Source organism: Rhea americana, unplaced genomic scaffold, assembly GCF_003343005.1.
Source record: "Rhea americana isolate MKP2758 unplaced genomic scaffold, rheAme1 scaffold_18, whole genome shotgun sequence".
Lineage (NCBI taxonomy): Eukaryota > Metazoa > Chordata > Aves > Rheiformes > Rheidae > Rhea > Rhea americana.
The window spans coordinates 3,122,135-3,131,052 of record NW_028185927.1 but is presented as its reverse complement, the minus strand read 5'-3'; positions in this window follow the sequence as shown (position 1 = coordinate 3,131,052).

Below are 8,918 nucleotides of genomic sequence, written 5' to 3'. Positions count from 1 at the left end.
TCACTGTTTACCACAAAACGCGATTTTTTTTCCTAGTCCTCTCCTATTATCCCTTCTGGTCCTTGTTTGAATGTTTTGATCTAAAATCTCTTCTGATTGTTTCCCATGTCTTTTAAGTTCAAACATACCACCTCTTGGCAGCAGGGGTTTCCTCACAAAACAGCAATTTGAGGTCTCGGTGCGGAGTTGCTCAGATAATAAGCAGGTATGTGAGCAGCAATGGCTGGCAGTGATACTTCTCCTGCTGTGAGGCTGCGGGGTTTCTTCACCCAGCAGAGCTCGGATACAGCCTGCATTACTGTGCTCCACGTGGGTCACGAATTTACTGTGTTTATATAAATGCAATGCCACTTTGTTCCATTCCGTGGCCTTTCAAATAGGACATAAGCTAAATGGCTTATAATTTTTTCTTCTTGAGCTAAAAGTTTAAATGCTCCTTCTCTTCCTGTGTATCTGAGCAGCGAGCAATGACCAGCACTCTGCTAAGGGCAAGCCAATTGCAACTAACAGATGGACTGGGGGAATAACCACAGTATTGAAGTGAAAGTGATTACAAGTATTAAAATACTCTCTTACCCTTTCTGAAGTTGAGAAAATACTTAAAATTACTTTTTTGTGTGATGACCAAAGAGTTATAGGTCAGATACACATAGTATTTTTTTTTTATTTATTGAGATTTTTAGGCTAATAGACTAATTAGAGAAACTTAGGAAGCTCTTCCTTGTACTTCCAGTAAATAAAAGACAGAAGAGCTTCCATGATCACATATTTATTATTTATCATCGCCCAATCTAATTAAACTCTAGCCTGGAGATGTAAATGTTCTGTTTTGCTTGAATAATTTATGTTTTGTTTTATGTTTGAAAGATATATTTAAATGTCASTGATACTTGCCTTGTAGAAAGTATTTTGTAGAGTCCTTAACTGCAGATTGTGGGTGATGTTACTTAGTGAAGTATTTGATTAAGATGCAAACAACCAGTGGCAGTATCTTTTCAAACAGTAAGATACATCCTATTTTTTAAAGGACAGGAAAACACTGCCTGTTCTTCTCTTCAGGCATTTTTCCTCTTTCCAAGGTATGAGTGTAATAGGAGAAGAGGATTCCAATATATATAAGACCACATATAAGACCATTCCAATATAAGACCACAGTATTAGAATTGCTTGCTGGGGGCCAGAGGATTTTATATAGCCATGATGATTAATCTCTTGCTAAGTTGCAGTTGGGTCATGTATAAAGACCTGAAGTCATCCTTTATCTCCATCACTTTAAAACTAGGAAAGGAGGACTTTTTTTTTTCCTGCCAGTCATATCTCAGAGGTGAAGACCCTATGAAATTCCATTTTAACTGCTTATGTACCAAGTCACTCTTAGTTGTCTAGAGAATTGTTTAATAGTGCTGTATTCACCCACAGATATTGGTAAGAACAGCATGTAGAGTACTACTTTGTCCTACTACTAGGAAAAATGTACTGAACACATGGAATAGCTTGGGAGAAAGAGTGCTAGCAGCTAAGAAATCCAGTGAATTTTCATTAGTACTCTTGTCAAAGGAAGACAGGTTTGAGTGGGAGAGGGCTTGGCTGTACAAATTCTGTGAATCAACTGTAGTTGATTAAAACCAGTAAAGAGTAAAGGAGCCTCTTACTGATGTGTACTATTCATGTGTTTTTTAGAAGGGCACTATGTTTGCCAAGTATACTCACTGAAAATAATCTCTGGATAACTTCTCCAGTGAATAGTTTCAACATCCAAATTTTAGACAGATTAACCAAGACTGAAAGCTCTGAAAGTACAGCACAATTCTAATCCTTTGCTCGATGTCCTAGATTTTAGTGTGTACAGATTMTGACTGATATGGTAGCGATGAGTCAGATCAAGCTAGATTTGAACCAGTATTGTTCTTGTTAGGGAGTGGTGTTTATTGCTTTCAGTAATTARTAATTTCTTAGCTGTGGACCAGTCCACAATTTACTGATGACTTTCCTATTTTTGGAAATTTTCTCAATACTGATTGAGAAGTGTTTTGTATTTGGCTTTAAATAGACTAGAATAGTATTTGATAYATTTTTGTTGTCCTATCATGGAAAATCTGGAATTTAATATTGGGTCTCCTTCCTGAGGTTCATCTTATTGCCTGAACAGTATTGTTGTGAAAATAGAAAGAAAAATTAAACCTTGTTTGATGTCCACATTCCCCCAAAGACCCAAATCTTCACAATGTCAGAATCACTGTTGGTCTCAAGTTCCTTTGATTCTGATCTTTATGGACTTCATTTTCCTTTCTGGTGGGATAACCCACCCTGAATAAAAATGCAGCAGTGTGGTATATATGGCTTTCTAAGTCTCCAAAACTTCACAGGTGGGACTTACATTCTAGAATATCAAAAATGACTTCATTTGGATTAAATGCTTTCGAAAAATGGCAGTTATTGCCCTGGAGAGTTGACTTGTTTCTTTTTCTGTAGAATCTGGTAGAACATTGGGCAATGGCAGAGTAAATTTTTTCATGGCAGGCTGTCACTTTGATTCAACCATACACCAGCAGGGACTGAGTAAGCAGATCAGGTTCAGCAGTCTAATGAGTCTTTATATTGTTTCAGCAGACTGCAAACATGTGATTACTTGTAACAGCTAAGAAGCAGTGATATGGCTCTATCCTCTAAGCTACAAAAAGAAAATTTTGTTTCATTTCATATGTCTTTATGGACTGCCAATAACTACTAGTTTGTTCTTGATTTAAGCCAAAGACCTCCAAGGAGAAAGATTCTGCCTCTCTAGCCCTGGCTGCCTGTGGGCAGAACACTGAGGTGAGCTACTTGAGAGAGCTCGGTTCTTTTCCTTGTTCTGGCACCGGTCAAAATTGCTTAATTTTCCTCTAAGTTTCCTCTAAGTCTGTAGTGTATGAATAATGATGCTGATTTTCTTTACAAGATACTTTGAGCATCATTTTTTAAGAGATCTGGGCATTATTATCAACTGAGTTCCCTTAGAATAAAATTTAAATTCATAAGCATAGTTTTAGAAACTGATTTAATTCAATACTATTAAAACTTCAAAAAAAATTTCATACGTCAATCAAATGAATTGCTGTTGTTATCTCTTGTTATTTCTTGAAGTGTAACAAATTAGAATCAAAGCTTGGAATGCAGTTGCTTACAGGAGCACAGTTGCAGGTGAAAATTAAAATCACCACTAGATGGAGTTAATGATTTTCTAAATTATTCTTAGATCTGTATATAATACAGAGTTGCAAAATAATTATGATCACTGTTTGAGTTAAGTGGAATATGATAATTTAAGTAGCTCACCTGTATCTTGTTATAATTGCATTATCTGTTCTTCCTTAAGCTTTAAAATTCTATTAATTTTTTCACTTCATCTAAAATATTTTTTACAATTTGATACAGATTAAAAATATTTTAATGGAAATCTTTATCAAAYTTACAACATCCGGTATCAATGCCTGAATTCTCTATTCAGCTACGTAAGCTGCTGTTAAAAACAAGAGGGTTATGATTCTCTTCAATCCTGTCATTTCAAAGGGTAGTTTACCTTCTGCTGGCTTCATCCTTTTTAAAGGATAAAGAAATTAGGTGAACTACCATCCTTACATTTTTTATTTCACTATTAAGTAAAAATATTGTTATCTAGTGTTCTGAAAAGCAACTTGGAAATMATCAACAATCATGAAATCCCAGCAGTTACAAGTAAAATGTGATATGTTTACAAGCACAAAGATTCTTCTGTCAGGATCTATAAACGTCATCTTAGACCAGGATTATTTTCAGCTCATGTGTCATCAGAAGTGAAATTCTAGTAATTTGTTCATGATACTTTACTTAGAATAGAGTCTAGCTCACTTTCTTCCTTATCTGAAGATAGTTAGCTAGCCAAAAATATCATTTTCATTCCATTAAATATAGCTTGTTTTCACCAAAGAATTCTTTAGAYGTGACAGCTTTCTTCCCATGGACATTTACTAACATGTCACTTCTGAAGTTGTGCAGAATATAAAACCATTCTCAGCCTCATCATTTTGTGAGCTTTCTGCCCTGCAGGCAGAACCATTATGGTTATCTTTTGTACAAAACAAAAAGGGGAGAAAAGATTTCGCTTCAACAACATTGCTCTTCTTGGACTACAAGTGCTGGACAGATTTTTAATGATTTGTTGAAGAAAACCACTTCATTTCTGGCAAAACAAACGTGTGGCAGTGCTTAAAAGGGGAACTCTTTCAGTATTTAGCAAATATAATCACTAGTTCACAACTCTGTTACCAATATTGGATCTCTCCTAACTCAGCTCTTATGTTATTTGTTTCTTCTGTCAAATAGAGTAATAAAAAGAAAAATCTCATCTTAATATTTCTGTTAGCAGGCAAATTAGTTAATGCTTTCAGCATATTACTTTACCCAGCTTCTTTGATACTGTAAAGATAAAAATTTTGGATATGGATAATACATAGTGAAAAAAGACACATAAAGATATAATTTAAATATTATAGGAAAATGATGAGAAAAGTGTAGCTTGAAAATATATTGTTGCACATTACTATACCAAGCTGTAGCTATCTAAAGAAACCAGATGCCATGTCATTGATTATCCCCAGCAAAAAGAGATATATAAAATAAATAAAGAGATTTATATGAAACCCTTACTGCCTTGCTTTTCTTCATCTTATATTTAGTGAAAAATATAACCAGAATTGGTGAAGAAAAGAAAAACAGAGACTTTGTTAAGTCAAAGGCCTATGCTTGCTTGTATATCTAAAATCTTCGCCCCTATTATTCCTGTATAATATACTGTGCAACTCAAATAGTCATATTCAAGCCTCTCTATGTATAGCAGAGAGTGATTTTTCTGCTCAGGTTACTGAAAGCTAGACTGAGAATTTACCTAAATTCTGCTAATTACATTTGGTCAAGTATTGTCCAATGCACATTTTTTTTTACAGRCTAAATTCATGTTCTTTTAATCAACTGCTGCAGGGCCGTAAGTTTAAARATATGCAATATAATTACCTTCATACCTAATGATGTAGCTAACACTTTAATCGTTTGTGGTGTCTTTCCACATCTAAACAAGCAAATGGGTTTATGCAACAGTTATGCTGAATAAAGGTTACACACTAACAAATGAAGTGGAGCACATTAGATAAGTAACTTGCACATAACCTTAATTTTGTTAAGTTTACAGAGAGATTATTTTTAGACCGTATGTAGGCTCAGTTAGTTATATTGTGTATCTGATGAGATAGTCATCTCCTGGAATAGTTTGTTTCACTATCCAATTAATTTTAAAATTATACCATACGGAATTGATGTGTTTGCTTTATGCATTCATAGCTGTTATCAAGAAGTTTAATGGCTTACTAACCCCCACCTGTGAATAAAGCTTTATCCTTTTGTAAAACTAGAAGGATGTCGCAGAACAGAAGCAAGCAGAATTTTTACACCTCCTCTTGTCAGTCTGAATGATTCACTAGTCAGGGGAGGCTGTATGTGCTGTATCAATACAATTAAATAATCAGTACCTGTAAGTTAAATCACTTCTTACACCCACTAGTAAAAATATGACAATAAAGCTATTCCCATTATAGTTTTCTTTTTTCATTGAAAGTAATTATATATAGTTTAGAAACTACAGCTACACGACATTAAAAGATACCTAAAACTTTTTCTCTGTAGGTAATAAACTACAGAAAAAAAGATTTCTGTAGAAATACAGTATGTAATTTTTATAGAGACAAGATACTGATGGATGGTAAAGTATCTTGTGTTTATTTAACTGTAGGTACTATAAATATCATCAGGATCCTAAACAAACAGATTTTTTGACTTGAAAATTAACTGTAAGATGCAGTTATGAAATTACCATATAAGCATTTTTTTAAATTGAAGCATTGTTTTAACACTTGAACACATTAAGTAGGAAGAAGGTGCTTATTCTTACGGAGTTGCATGGCTAGATTATTACCTATATTGGTCTTGACAGCTCCAAGGACCTAGTAATTCCATAAAAAAACACTGGTCTCTCTTTTCGCTTTCCATTAGAAACACAGGGGGTAACAAAAATTGTTTGCTATTTGATGTCAGGGATCTTTATCTAAAATGAAGTTGTTATCAATGTGGTAGCTATATTGCAAATAATATTATGATWAATAAAAATGAATATCTCTGAACTTTGACTTTCCTTATCTACTCTGAAGTATATCCAGGCACTGTCTTTTTCTATTTTAACAGCGCCTTTGAAACAGATAACAAAGAATAAGGTTAATCTCCTCAGATTTATGCTCTACTGTGCTTCCTGTTCTGGAGGTCATTAGGTGCTCCACATCTTAGACAGGCAGATAAAAGGTAAYGCCTACCTTTTATCATATTCAGGTAATGAATATCTAGAAAATGCAACTTAGCTCGTTTTGGCAACATCAGCACTAGATTACAAAACATTTGAGGAAACTCTAGATACGACATTTAGATGTTCAGTCTAAACAGATAGTCTATTGATGCTGCATGTTATATTTAACATAGATGAAAAGGTACTATATATATTCTAGAGTCTCTTTTGGTAATTTAGGAAGTCATATGAATGCAGGGAGGATAACGAGAATCTAGGAGTAAAGAGACTGCCAGTCAGTGAAGCCAGGCTAGAAGAGGAAGCATTCTCAAGGAACTCTTTTGAAGGAAGGTTGCTTTTTACCTTCCAAAGTCATATCAGCCTATACATCCTTGTCACCCTGGAACTCTGTCTTTTCACCAAGAGAAAAGACTTTAAGTTTTCTTTAGCAAAATAATTCAGTTCTGGGCTTTTTGACAGTCTGTCCTTCAGTCAGATTTAGAGGCAGTACAAATGTGTAATTAAAATAGATGTATTATTGTCTGAATAAGGATTCATACTGAAGTCACTCCAACAGGGAAAATATTATAGGATGAAGAGGTTACAGGGCAAAGCAAGAAATTTTGAAGAATACATCTTAACAGATTCCTTTAGTTGGTTTGCAGTGAAAGACTCCAGGCTTTATGGAATGAGCTTTGAATAAAACCTCAATTTTCTATGAAAATTAAGTACATTACCTTGATTTTGTAACATAGTGCAACATCAATTCAAAATATGCAGAAGTGTCTGCAAGAGGRTTAGAGTCCTAGAAAGGGGGACAGCCAGACTGGAGGCTTTTGGAGCAGGTAGTATCATTAGTATTGATACATTATGGGAGATGTACTTGGACTACAGGAAGCTTTTTGATTGGGCACCTAAGGCAAGAGTAAAAGTTAGTGCTGAAAATAAAACCAGCATCTTTACTTCATGATTCACAGTTAATCTTAAATGAATAGGCAGAGTTAATACCTTTGATAAATTCTGTTTTATGATGCTTGCAGATGAGCCAGATAGTGCTGCATTGGTTACTTCAAGAATTAAAAATACCTCCTTCCCCAAAGCACATCTTCTGAAGCGCTATTCTGTAAGGTATCTTTTGGCAAATAYTACTGTTGGTGAATCACAGAGAACACGAGCCAAGTAGGCTGAATCCTTTATGCCTTCTGAGATTCGTTGAAGGTCCAGTCCACCCATGTCCACACTGAAGCAGGGCAGAAAGGAGCACATGAGCAGGACAAGGCCGAGCATCTCTGTTCACGTCCACAACAAAACACAGCTGGCAAAATTTCAGGGTTCTCTGTCCTGTGTTTCTCAGCTGTGCTCCTAGGCTGGGAATGAGGCAGCTGCATGCAGGTCACAGGAGTTTTGTGTCACTGCTGTGCACTGACATTACAAACTAGCGTAAGGGCTGTTGTGATGAGCARGTTCAGGGGAAAGGGGGGATCGCCAGGGGCGCCACAGAGAAGGCTRTTCCTGCAGCTGAAAGCCACTTCTGATGAGCTTTTCTCTTTTTGCATGTGGGGAGAAAAGCATTTTTCCCAAAACTGATGCTGATGGCTCAGCTAACCTTTGACACATCCTAGGAGAAGATACGGAAGAGAGAGCTACTCTGGACCTAATCCATTACCTTGTAGAGTAACTAAGGAAGTACAAAGTGGTGCTTGGAAGGTGTGCACGTAAGCCTGACTAGTAAGGTCTACTGTGATGGGCTGGGGGCTTGGGGTTTGAGAGACTGTTAAGACAGGTCACCTGGAAGTGCCGCTAGCTCGCTGGGGCAGAGGCTCCAGCTGAAGAGGTGGGGCGAGGGACGCGCTGCCTTCGACAGCCAGGAGCTGCAGGAGCATCTGAACTGTGGCTGCTCTCATCCGTTCAGGTCACGCGTGTGCCGGCCTGGCAGGCCCGCTGCCTGTGGATAGATAGTTTTCTCTCCCTTGTGAAAATACCAGTTTCTGCACCCATGTGGTGCATTCCTCCAGGCAGGTATTTTAGAGCTGTGGCAGCCAGGGTAGTTCAGGGAATTAAGTCCTCAAAAATGTGAAACAGGCAAGATTATTGGCTGCAATTAGTGACTTTTGCAACTGCAGTAAAACGAGCTGGCCGGAGGGCAATGCATTTCTATTTCCTTTATGTAGGCACATCTCTGTGATGTCTTTTTTCCTGGAGTGGCTTAAATTGAACCCTGGTCTTAGAACACTTGTGATTTTTCCAATATTAGGTGTGAACCACATTCACATCAGTAAGTGACGCTCATCAATAACTAGGTCCTTGCTGGCTCAGCTTTTTGAAAGCTCTGCTTTTTATATTAGTTCAACAGTTTTCCTTTCCGAGACAGTAGGAGTAATGTGAAAAATTGTGCTGTGCAATTTCTGATTGTTACGTAGATTTTTGCTTTCAATTTATTTATACACCAGGTATATCTCCTGAGGCTCACCAAAATGTCTTTATATGTTTGAGCCACGTTTTGTAGTATATGTGGATTTCTGTATCTTTTTGTCTTTTGTTTATTTGACAGTTCGTATAAGCAGAAGGATACAAA